Source organism: Dermacentor variabilis, unplaced genomic scaffold, assembly GCF_050947875.1.
Source record: "Dermacentor variabilis isolate Ectoservices unplaced genomic scaffold, ASM5094787v1 scaffold_12, whole genome shotgun sequence".
NCBI classification, from domain to species: Eukaryota; Metazoa; Arthropoda; class Arachnida; order Ixodida; family Ixodidae; genus Dermacentor; species Dermacentor variabilis.
The window spans coordinates 28,724,959-28,737,828 of record NW_027460280.1 but is presented as its reverse complement, the minus strand read 5'-3'; positions in this window follow the sequence as shown (position 1 = coordinate 28,737,828).

Genomic DNA, 12,870 nt, shown 5'->3' with positions numbered 1-12,870 from the left:
ACTACTCCCTTACGGCATTTTAAACGCCATATTACAAGACCACCTAAGCAACCTAGAAACAAACGTTATCATTGCAACAGATGCCTCACAGTGCGAGGAAAAAGCTGGGATTGGAATATTTTGTCCTGCACTCGACTGGTCTTTTTCTTTAAGGTTGCCTGATTTTGTGCCTATTTTTGTGGCCGAGTTGTTAGCAGTAATGCTAGGTTTACGTAAATTAGACCCAATGATTACAACGGCAGCCATTCTAACTGACTCCCTTTCAGTATGCTCTTGGCTTACTGCTACTAATGAGTCACTCATGCTAAAACTCTTCCACTTACTAGTTCCAGCCGATGTGCAATGTGTTCACTTGATTTGGGAGCCAGGGCATAAAGGTCTGTTTTTTAATCCACTTACTAGTTCCAGCCGATGTGCAATGTGTTCACTTGATTTGGTGCCAGGGCATAAAAGTTTGTTTTTTAACGAAACTGCTGATCCACTGGCAAATGCATCACTATCCGGCCCTGTTCTTCCTAGTACAGCTCGGTGTTGTACTGTTAGGATTCCGGCTTTGTTAAGTAGTTCGGTGGGCGAGTCTGTTAATTTATGTTTATTGTATATATACCGTAGAGCTTTCCTTTGTACACCTTCTAGTTTTTTAATTAGTTGTTTAGTGTGTGGAAACCAGATAACATTTGCGTACTCAAGGACTGACCTGACGAAAGATTTGTAAGCCAGAAGTTTTTTATCGGGTGGTGCTAGTCGGAGGTGTCTTCCAAGAAAGAAAAGGCGTTTCATTGCAGTTGCTGTAACAATATTTATATGGGAGTTCCATCTGAAGTCATGTGTTTACGTTAATCCGAGGTACTTGTGTTCATGAACTCGTATTAGTGGCACGTCGTTAACGGTATACATAAAGCTCGAGTTATTTTTTTTCTGGTGATTGAAAGAACAGCAGATGTCTTAGTATTGATGGTCATCTGCCAGTGGGCACACCAGTTAGACACAGCTTTCAAGTCGTTGTTTAATGTTATATGGTCATCATACGAGTTAATATTTCGATAAAGGATGGAGTCGTCTGCAAATAGCCTAATGTTTCCTGTGATTTTCGCGGGTAGGTCATTAATAAAAATTAGAAATAAAAGGGGAGCCAGAACGCTTCCCTGGGGGACTCCCGATGTTACCCGGGCTGTCTGGGAAATCTGTCCATTCACTTCCACAAACTGGGTACGGTTAGTAAGATATTCGCAAATCCAGTCAATTATGGCAGCTGTACCTAATGTAGCCTCAAGTTTCCTTATGAGCTTTTTGTGCGATACCCGATCGAATGCCTTCGAGAAATCGAGTAGGATGAGGTCTGTTTGTCTGTGTTGGTCGATATTAAATGATATGTCGTGGGTTAGTTCCAGTAGTTGAGTGATTGTCGAAAAGCCTCTGCGAAAGCCATGTTGATATGGTGATATGATACTCTCCTTGTCTAGGTAAACGGTTATATGTTTTAGTACGATGTGTTCTAGAAATTTGCACACGGTACTCGTAAGCGAAATCGGCCGAAAGTTGGACGGGTCGTCTTTGCAGCCTGACTTATGTATTCGGACTTTTGCGGATTTCCAATCCTGTGGAAGAACAGATGATGATAATGATTTGTTAAATATTATACAAAGGTACTTCGTCATCCATTCTGCGTATCGTTTCAAGAAAGTGTTGGGTATTTTATCCGGGCCTGGCCCTTTTTTTTGTGTCCAGGTTTAGGAGAAGGTTCAGTACTCCGGCCTCCGTGACGGTGAGGGGGCTTAGTGTGCTGTTAACGGTGATGTCAATTTGGGGTAGTTTCCCATTGTCAGATGTGAAGATAGAAGAAAAGTAGTCTTTTAGTGAATTAGCGCTTAGTTTGCTACTTTCGGGCGACACTTGGGGATCACTTGATGCCTTAGTATTAAGGTAGTTCCAGAATTTGCTCGGTGAATTTCTTAGAAATCCTTGAAGTGTGTTTGTGTAAAAGTTTGACTTCGCTGTCTTTATTTTAGATTTCATGTATTGAATAGCCAGAGTAAAATTACTTCGAGATGAAGGTTTAGGTGCTATTTTCATTGATTTTTTCAGACGTTTGACTTTACGTTTAGCATGAATGATGTTGCGTGAGATCCAGGGATTGTGCTTTCTCCTCTTTTTAACTTTAGAAGGTACATACTTAGAAATACAATGAAACATAATTTTTTTGAAACCATGCCACAATGTTTCGATGTTTGTAGTGTAACGTATTGAAAGTTCTTCACAGGCGGTAAATTCGTTAGATAAGTAGTCAATAATACTCGTATCGTCTGCTCTACTGAAGTCCGGGTAAGTGATGCGTGGTTGGGAAGAAAATGTATTCTGAGCAGGTACAACACATAAAGTAATCTTATGATCAGACATGCCATTAATGAGTTCAAGGTGCGTTTGCTCTAACGGAAAATGATGGCTCAAAAAAACTAAATCAAGTGTGTTGGAAGTAGTTCCTTGAACACGTGTGGGCTCTGTTACGATTTGGCTAAGATTCAATGAAAGCATGAGTTCGAAAAGCATATCAGCACTTGGTGAGTGGTCTTCAAATGTTTGCCAGTTCACATCAGGCAAGTTAAAATTCCCTAGAAGTGTTAGGTTCAATTGACCTTCCTGATTTTATTTAACATGTAATTCTGCGCTATTCAATGCTATTTCAATAGCTATTAGGAAATTTATGCTCTATAATAATTTCGAATGATCAACCCATTTTATGGCCAATTCCCAATCGTGGGTAGGAGCCACACGCATCACAGACAACAACAACAACAACAACAACAACAACAACAACAACAACAACAACAACAACAACAACAACAACAACAACAACAACAACCCGACAGCTGGCCCACCTACGGATCAAGAAACAGCAGCGTACCGACAGCCGACACTACAACCTCCGACGACGCTTCGTCGAGTACCAGCCCGATGACCGTGTTTAGGTTTGGACCCCGATCCGCCGACGAGGACTCCGTGAGAAACTACTTCGACGCTATTTCGTACCCTACAAGGTCAATCGACGTACTGGTGCACTGGACTATGAGGTCGTGCCAGACAGCATTTCGCATTCACAGCGGCGCCGCGCACGATCTGAAGTGGTCCACGTGGTGCGTCTTAAACGCTTTTTCGGACACTGACGAACTTTCCTTATGTTATTTTCTTTGCTACGAGTGCTTCTTTATTACTTTCGTTTGTTTGCAGCATCGGGTCGATGCTTTTTAAGAGGGGGGTATTGACACGTGTATTTGTCTTTACCGGGGGACACGTTTCGCCGCCTAACAAATATTAACGCACAGCACAGAACGTGCCTGCATGTATCTGAAGTTTCTGGAAAGTTATCGATACTTCTATCCGCTGTCTGTTGTCGCCGAACCTTATGTTATCTGATTTCATCGCCTGACGCGAATGGTGTAGAACTTTTTGGAAGGCACGCGGGTCCCAACGATTAGTATGGAACATTCGACGATTGATGTATAAAAGCCGACGGGCTTGACCCGTTGATCTGATTTTCGACGATCGCCGACCGTGTTCACCGCTATCGTTGTGCTATAATTGTAGCCTGTTTTTGCGGGCACAGGTTCGCCCAATAAAAGTTAGTTTTGTCTTTCACAGTATTGCGTATTGCTACTGTGTCCTTCAACGTCACCACCACGTGACAATATAGTGGCGGTGAGGGTATGGCTGCACTTAGTAATCAAAGAATAAGTCACTAAAAAACTCGTCTTTAGTATCTCTACAGTCCTGTTATTATAAGACTGCATGGTACTCAACGGTTTCACTAAAGCGGTGTATAACACCAAAATCATTGCGACACTTTAGGTGTTATATGAACCAGGGAAAACGTGCTGAACGTATCCAAATAAGCGCTTGCGCGTCTAAAAACTAGCATGGCTCGTACTTGTAAACTCAGTGAATGAGACGAGGCGAGCGTGCGCGTACGCATAATCTCTATTGACATACTTCAAAAGAGCGTCTGTGTAGCCGGCACTTGAATGCCGTGACGCTGCGCGGCCACGGGGCTCGCGCAGCGCGATGCGGAAAGGCAGCGTTGCATTTTGCACGAACGCAACCAGGCTGCTGGTGTCTGGTTGGTTACGGATTTGGGTATCCGCTAACCACGGCCGGCTCGGCGACCGAGAGCACGGCGGTCGCCGCGTTCGCGATGGCCTTCTTGTCGCCTCCCGGGGCCGCGTAGAACGTCGGACCGCACGGGAGCTCCCAGGATGCAGCCGTCAGAAGCCCCGGACCGCACGCGGTGTTCGCTGCAGCCGCGTTGTCGTCGCCGTCCTGGTCCCGAGCCAGCTCCGTGCCGGCTGCGGAAAGGACGCCGGCCTGGCTCGCACCGTTGACGAGGTCTCGCGCCGCCTTGTCCCGGGCGGCCCCGACGGGAAGCGACGCGCTGGTGTCGTGCGCTGAGATGTGCTGACGCCGACATGGAGCTGATCTGGAGCTTCCTTCGAACGCAGGGGCTCGCGCACTGACTCGCGCCGCGTGAAGTTTGTTGATGATGATGAACCTCTGTCATGGCTCGTACTCACTAAGGGGGATAGGCAGGAGCTAGCTCGGGAAAATTTGTATTTGAAAAGGGGAAACGCAAAGGAAAAGAAAAAGAAAAACAAAAGGAGACGATGGAATAACTAGACTAGTATGCGAGCGACTAGGCAGATCAACTGATGGGAAAGTTTGGTTGGTTGACTGATTTTTCTATATATGTAAGGCTGATACCCACATGGGGGATTTGGTCGAGAATCGCATGAGTCAGAAAGATAATTTATTTATTTATTTATTATACAGTCCCACATTCGCTCAGAGAGCATTACAGTGGGGGGGGGGGAAGTAATACATATGTGAAACAGTTGTAATTATGGTTACATAACAAAAAAAAAACACGGTGACAAATAATGCAGTGCAGGCAGCATAACTATTCCAAAACAAAAAGGAAAAAAAAAAGAGAAGAAATGGACTATATGTACATATATACACACATACATGGGCATACATGAACATATGAACACATATACACTCGGAAATACATGTAGTAGGCAAGCAAACGCGAAAAATAACAAGAGAAAAAAAAGGGAGAAAGAACATCGAAACACGCGAAATGATCACCTGTCAAGCAGTTCCTTGAAACAGGCTGAATTTGATGTTTTAGAAACGGTATCTTGAGGCAGAGCATTAAATTCATTGATGGTTTTGGGAAAAAAAGAATAGTTTAACAAGTTCGTTCTTGACTTCATTGGCCTTACTTTTAATAGGTGTTCACGGCGATGGGATATGTAATGCGGGTTAAGCATGTATTTTGATTTATTAATGCCAGTATTGTTGTAAAAGATCTTATGAAAAAATTTGAGACGCAAGCAGCGCCGGCGTTCGGCTAACGTCGTAAGCGCTAGGCGTGTTTTCGTTTGTGTGACGCTACTAGATCTGCGATAACTCCCAGTGATAAAGCGTGCCGCTCGGTTTTGCACGCGCTCTAAGATTTACTTAAGGTTGTCCTGATAAGGGTCCCATATCGTGCACGCGTATTCAAGGATAGGCCTTACGTATGTCGTATATAATAACTTTTTGGTTGCCAGAGGACAGGGACGAAAATTTCGAGCCAAGAACATTAGTGTGTTATTCCCTTTCGCGGCAATCTCTGCAAGTCTTCAAAAAATACTAATGAGAAACATTGATATCAAAGGAAAAGTGAAATAACGTAACGGCTTAAGGATTTAGCAACAAGATCTTCCTAAATATGCGCAGACATCCCGCAGACGTATGCGCAGACATCCCCATGACGATGTCCTATAAATGAGGCTTTCAAACACAGAAAATCTGGAATGGAAAGGTTCAATCTAATACAGCGAGTAGTTTTCTTAAATGAGAAACAACGGCGTAACAAGATGAGGTGTATCGTTTCATCGTCATCACATAACGGGCACAAAGAGGGGAGCACCAGACCAGCTCCATGAAGTTAACAATTTAACACAAGTGCAGTTTAGTGAAGGTGACATTCCATCGAGTAGTGCAGACATTTCTGCTCCAAGGGAATAGCAGGTCTGAATACTAATTTAAATTGGTTAATAATGGGTTCCAAGAGTCTTGCATAACTGCACGCATCCCGAATCTCGCAGCAGTTACGAAAACTGACGCAGGAAGTATTGAGAGAACGGGACCATGCAGTAAGGGGTGCTCTTGCCAGGCTATCTGCTATATAATTCAGAAATAATTACGTCACCAGAACATGGAATGCACATAACAGGTGTGAACCACTATTTGAAATGAGAGCTGAACATAAAAATACAAAAATGCGTTACTGTAACCGCATTAAATGATGTATTAAAAATACTGTCGAGGTTGGTGAATTGAATTTTCGTAGGACAAAAACAACCTCAGCCACTAAGCTAAAAATACAAGTATGAAATCAAGAATACTTACCAAAAAGAACCAGTGAAAAGTAGAAGAGAAAACGCCAATCACATATCTTCTTTCGGTTTGTCAGGCACCTTTTCCAATGATAAGCGTTTATATTTAGATCCATGAAGCGGTCTTCTAATTGACCATTGAAATTACTGCAACACCGGTTCTTCGTGTGCTTTGAATAAATATAAAAGATGATGTGAAGGTTTCCTCTCTCACTGTAAGCGATTGCCCAATTATATGTGCTTCCTTTATCGTTATTATTCTTAGTATATTTCAATTCAGACTACGTCATTAATTATGTTTCATATGCCACATTAACTTCGCCAGTGATAGCAAATGCGCAAATTAAATTTAACTTCTAAATTCATTAGGCCTTCTCTAAGTCTTGGACTATGTCCCACTGGCGTGTGAGCCATATTGTATGAGGATAACAATGACGATTTGTTGGGGCCTCACATATTCGTGCATCTAAGGACTAACAAGTGCTTGTACGGAGACCACCGTAGGTATAAGAAGCAAGGCCAGAAAGCATGAAAAAAAATGCAGGTTGAGAAATAAGAATGATTTCAGCATTTCTTCAAGTGAACCACCACTGATGTGTATAACGATAGTCAGCAACAATGTATTCTATACTTCTACAAGCTAAGTAAGTGAGTGCGAACTTTATTTAGGTCCTGAGGAGAAAGAATTAAATCAATTCCGCGGCTCCAGCCAGGTCGGGGCCGGTAGACAGGATCCTTCAGGCTAACTGCACATTTATATATGTATAGTATGTGATATGGCAGCTCGTGCGTTAAAAAAACGAAAACAAAAAAACTGATGTCTTTAACGAACACATAAAGAACACTTTCCGAGGGCGAGTCGCCTTCGCTGTACGAGAAGAAAACTCGTCGACTTCCCTCCTAAGCTTCTCGCCCTTCGACGAGTGCGCTTTACGACGGTGCTTACGCTGGGTGCGTCATTTCGACCTTTGCTGTGAATATGCTAAGACCCTTTCGTGTATCTCTTAGCCAACTACACCGAACTACACTCCTCTTTATTAGTTTTTCTCATGGTAGCGTACACTCGCATGACCCCACTCTTACCAGTTATTTATTCAAATTTACCAGATTGTCTGCTCATTTTTAACAGCCATAACGTTATACGTGTAATTAGCGCGCTGAACGTTCGAAACTTCAGGTGCTACCTGATAAGACCACACCTTTATTCCTATGGAGCGACTTAGAGTGCTCTAAGCTCCGTTGACGAGATTTGGGATGCGATTCCAGATAGCATTGCAACTACGGTTTATAGTCTAGGAACACAGTCAACCTCCGAAACTAAAATTTAATATGTGGTGTACGTTTTTACTCTGTAACAAATGAGTGAAGCGAGGTGCAGTGGGCGTTTATACAACACCTATTTACATATTCTAGGGAAGCGTCGGTATAGCCGCAGTTTGAGCGTTGCGTCTCTGCACGGCTACGCTGCTCGCAAAGCGGCATGCAAGGTCGTGATGTGGCATCTTGCTCGATCACAACCGCGCAGCAAGATCGTCGTTAATCACGGACTTGAGCTTCCGTGGACCACCGCGTAGTGCGCTACTATGATGCCACCATGTTCGCAATAGGCAAGTTGTTCCTGTAGCATGCATTGTGCCCTTCCAACGTAGAGGCCACGTAGCACGGCGGTCCTCAAGGGAGCTCCCAGGATGCAGCCGCCAGAACGGCCAGACCGCAAGCGGTGATTACTGCGGCGGTGTACTCACGACCAAGGCCCCACGCGGTCGCTCTTGGCGTCCTATGGACTGGCCAATTCCAGGACGGCAGCTTCCAGGATGCAGCCGTCAGAACGTATGGACCGCACGCGGTGATCAATGCGGTGGCGATGTCGCGACCGAGGCCACCCTCGGTCTCTCTAGGGGTGCTGTGGACTGGCCAGTTCCAGGATGACAGCTGCCAGGATGCAGCCGTCAGAACGCCCGGGACGCAAGCGGTGATTGTTGCGCTGGTGTAGTCACGATGTCGCGGCCATGGCCATCTGCGGCCGCTCTAGGCGTGCTGTGGACTGGTCAGTTCTAGGACGACAGCTGCCAGGATGCAGCCGTCAGAACGCCCGCACCGCAAGCGGTGATTGTTGCGGCGGTGTAGTCACGACCACCGCCACCCACGGGCGCTCCCGGCTTTCTGTGGACTGACCAGTTCCAGGACGGCAGCTTCCGGGATGCACCCGTCAGAAGGCCCGGACCGCATGCGGGGATCAATGCTGTGGCGATGTCGCGGCCGACGCCAGCCCCGGTCGCTCTCGGCGTCCTGTGGACTGGCCAGTTCCATGATTGCAGCTTCTAGGATGCAGCCGTCAGAACGCCCGTACCGCAAGCGGTGATGAATGCAGTGACGAAGTCGCGGCCGGCGCCCCCCGCGGTCGCTCTAGGCGTCCTGTGCACTGGTGAGTTCCAGGATGGCAGCTGCCAGGACGCAGCCGTCAGAGCGCCCGGACGGCAAGCGATGATTGTTGCAGCGGTGTAGTTACGACCAACGCGACTCGCGGGCGCTCCCGGCTTTTTGTGGACTGGCCAGTTCCAGGACGGCAGCTGCCAGGATGCAGCCGTCAGAACACCCGGACCGCACGCGGGGATCATTGCGCCGGCGTAGTCGGCCGAGGCTTTCCTGGAGCGCTCGCGTCGTCCGGAGGACTTGCAGTACGGGAGCTCCCAGCATGCAACCGTCAGAATGCCTTGACCGTACGCGGTGATCGATGCAGAGGCCTAGTCGCGACCAAGGCCGTCCGGGGGGGGGGTGCACCCGGCGTCCGGAGGACTTGCCAGTGGCTGGCCAGCTGCTGTAAGAACGCCACCTGGGCTCTTCTACGCACCAGCGACTAGCGAGGGCCCCTGCCGCCTGCGTGTGATGTCCTCGCCTTTACCGTGTAACATTAACACGAGGCGAAGCATTGCTGTTCTGCGCTGGGAGGGGAGGCTGACAGGTAGTGGACATGATGATACTGATCTCAGGCAATGGCACATATCCGCAACAGAGGATTTGTCAACATGTGGGTGGTAGAACAAGAAGAGGATGGATGGATGGATAAATAACCTTATTGAGGTCTTTCATTGCGCGCGATTAGCGCGTAGCGGGCCGCTCCCACGTCGGGACAGAGATGGCATGCCCCTCCGCCGTGTCGCGGGCCGGATGGACAGCCGAGAGCTGTGGTTAAAAGTCCGAGCTGTGTAGACCTCGGTCACCTCACCACACTCTGCATCAATTGGATCCGGGCACACATGGGACCATGGGAGGGGCCGGTCCCTAACCTCAACGAGACGGCACACGAGGCCGCAGGAGACGTAACTCACCGTGCGAGCCCGGACTCCCTCTCGGGAGGATGGGGGAGCGAAAGCGAGCCCTTATCACTTACAATGATCTCACTCAGCTCTATAAGTTAGTCAAGAGAACCATGCCGCTACCGCACAACGCACTCAATAAAGCACAAGAAGTCACGTACAGGTGGCTTCCGACGGTCACCTACACATGCCTGGCATTCCTGCACAAAATATTTCCGGACGCGCACTCTCACAATGCGTGTCGCTTTTGTCAAGATATAGCTAAAATTAAAATAAAATTATGGGGTTTTACGTGCCAAAACCACTTTACAAGGAAATACGCCGTACTTGTCCGAGAGGCAACAGCCCGCGCTAGCCTCCAATCGTCGTTCACGCCGTAGTGGAGGACTTCGGAGATTTCGACCACCTGGGGTTCTTTAACGTGCACCTAAATCTAAGTACACGGGTGTTTTCGCGTTTCGCCCCCACCGAAATGCGGCCGCCGTGGCCGGGATACGATCCCGCGACCTCGTGCTCAGCAGCCTAACACCATAGCCACTGAGCAACCACGGCGGGTAAGGTATAGCTAGCCTTGCTCACATGCTCTGGGGTTGCCCCCTGGCGCCGGGCGCCAGGACCACCGAGGCTGGGGTGAATAGTAGTAGTAGTACTAGCAATAATAATAATAATAATAATAATAATAATAATAATAATAATAATAATAATAATCAGCCTGGTTACGCCCACTGCAGGGCAAAGGCCTCTCCCATACTTCTCCAACAACGCCGGTCATGTACTAATTCTGGCCATGTCGTCCCTGCAAACTTCTTAATCTCATCCGCCCATCTAACTTTAATATTAATAATGAGAATAATAAAGCTGACCCGTATTCATAGTACGGTTATTTACATTGCTACGGAACAGTATTGGCGATGACGAAGAGGCGAGCAGTGTGAAGACCACGACGACGATTGGAGGCTAGCGCGGGCTGTTGCCTCTTTATTTTTATTTTTTTATTTCAAAATACTGCAGGCCAATGTGGTGGCCCAAGCAGGTGTGGGTTACATCCAACATGAATGTACAAAACAACAGACAACAAAAAGCAAGCAAAAAAGAAAAAAGCAAAAAGAAAAAAAAGAAAAATAAAGCTTAAGAGAGAAGGTGACACTCCAACTCAGCGAGAAAATTATTGGAACCAAAAATATCAGACGGCAAAGAATTCCATTTTTCCACAGTTCTTGGAAAATAACTGAATTTGAAAGATTTTGATGGGGCAAAGATTGGGGTTAGTGCAAATTCATGGCCATGGCGTGTGCGTCGTGTTGTTAGGGGTTTTATACTGTCAGGCAGATCTATTTTTATGTTACCAAACATACAATTATAAAGAAATGAAAGGCGACTAAACTTTCTGCGGGCTTCTAGAGTAGAAATACAGTTTAATTGCATTAGGTTGGATGGGGAATCAGGTCTACGATATTTGCCAAATATAAACCTAACAGCCTTTCTGTTAATACGTTCAAGTTGCATGATATCTTTCTTTAAATAGGGATCCCAAATGATAAAAGCATACTCAAGCTTGGAACGAACACACGTATTATAAGCTAAAAGCTTTGTTTGCGAGGGTGCGAATTTCAGCTTTCTTTTAAGGAACCATAACTTACGTAGTGCAGATGTGCAGATATCAGAAATGTGGGTTGACCAAGTTAAGTTGCTTGTGAGGGTGACACCTAAGTACTTATATTTGCCTACAATCGAGATACTATTGTTTCTAAGGGTATAACAGAACTGGCTAGGATTTAGTTTCCTGGTGATACGCAGTAGTACTGTTTTCTGAGTATTTAGATGCATACCCCATTTTTGACACCAGTCATTAAACATTCAGTGCATATTGCAATTCAATGTGATCTCTGGGTGATACAATTTGTTTGAAAATGATACAATCATCCGCGAACAAACCTACAGACACATTTTCGGGAATAATATCAACCAAGTCATTAACATAAATTAAGAACAAAAGTGGTCCCAATACACTTCCCTGTGGGACTCCAGACGTGACATGAAGAATAGCAGATGATGAATCATTAATTACCACCTACTGTTGTCTGTTGTGAAGATAAGCCCCAATCCATTGAACTATTTTTCCTGGTAACCCCAAGCACTGTAATTTGTAGAGCAATTTCCCATGCGGCACTTTATCAAAGGCTTTACAGAAATCTAGAAAGAGAAGATCTATTTGTCCTGATGCATCAAGCACTCGTGAAAATTCATGCACAGTTGTAACTAGTTGTGTAACAGTGGATAACCCTTTTCTAAATCCATGTTGAAATTTCGATAGTACATTGTTATCACTAAGGAATTCATGAATGAAGTTTGCAATAACATGCTCGAGAAGTTTACAACAACTGCTTGTAATAGAGATAGGACGGTAATTCTCAAACGACAAGTGGTCACCTTTTTTATGAATCGGCTTAACGCGTGCTATACCCCAGTCAGCCGGTATTTCCCCTGAGGACAGTGAACAATTAAAAAGAGCAGTTAGAAACCCGGATAAATACTCAGCGTATCGATTAAGAAAGGCATAGGGATACCGTCAGGCCCAGCAGATTTTTTAGGATCAAGTTTTAACAGCATATGTATTACTCCTTCCCTCGTTACTTCTATGTCAGTATCAGTTTCAACGACTGAATTCTAAAATTCTTAATCATCGGTTTTAGTAAAAACATTCTGGAAATATGCGTTAATATGTTCAGCAATAGCACAGGAGTCAGTTATCACCAAACCATCGACATTCATTTTGCTAATCCCGGTTTTCGACTCACTTAAGTACCGCCAAAACTTTTGGGGGTTAGTTTGAAGAAAATCTGTCAATGTATTAGTATAAAAATATTTCCTTGCTTTTGCCAAGCTTGTTCGTAGCTTAACTTTTAATTCTGCAAACTGGGAAGTCATTGTTGCACGCTTCTTGCGTAGCCTTTTAATTTTACGCTTCATGTGGATAATCCAAGTGCGGCGCATTTCCTTGTAAAGATACTTGTATATAGCTTTTCGTCTGCGTCTTCCTACGCAACATGTCTGGTGGAGGTGGACGTTCCCTGTACCTCGTCACGGAGCTTCGCAGTGCACGGTACGTCGAGCCTTGC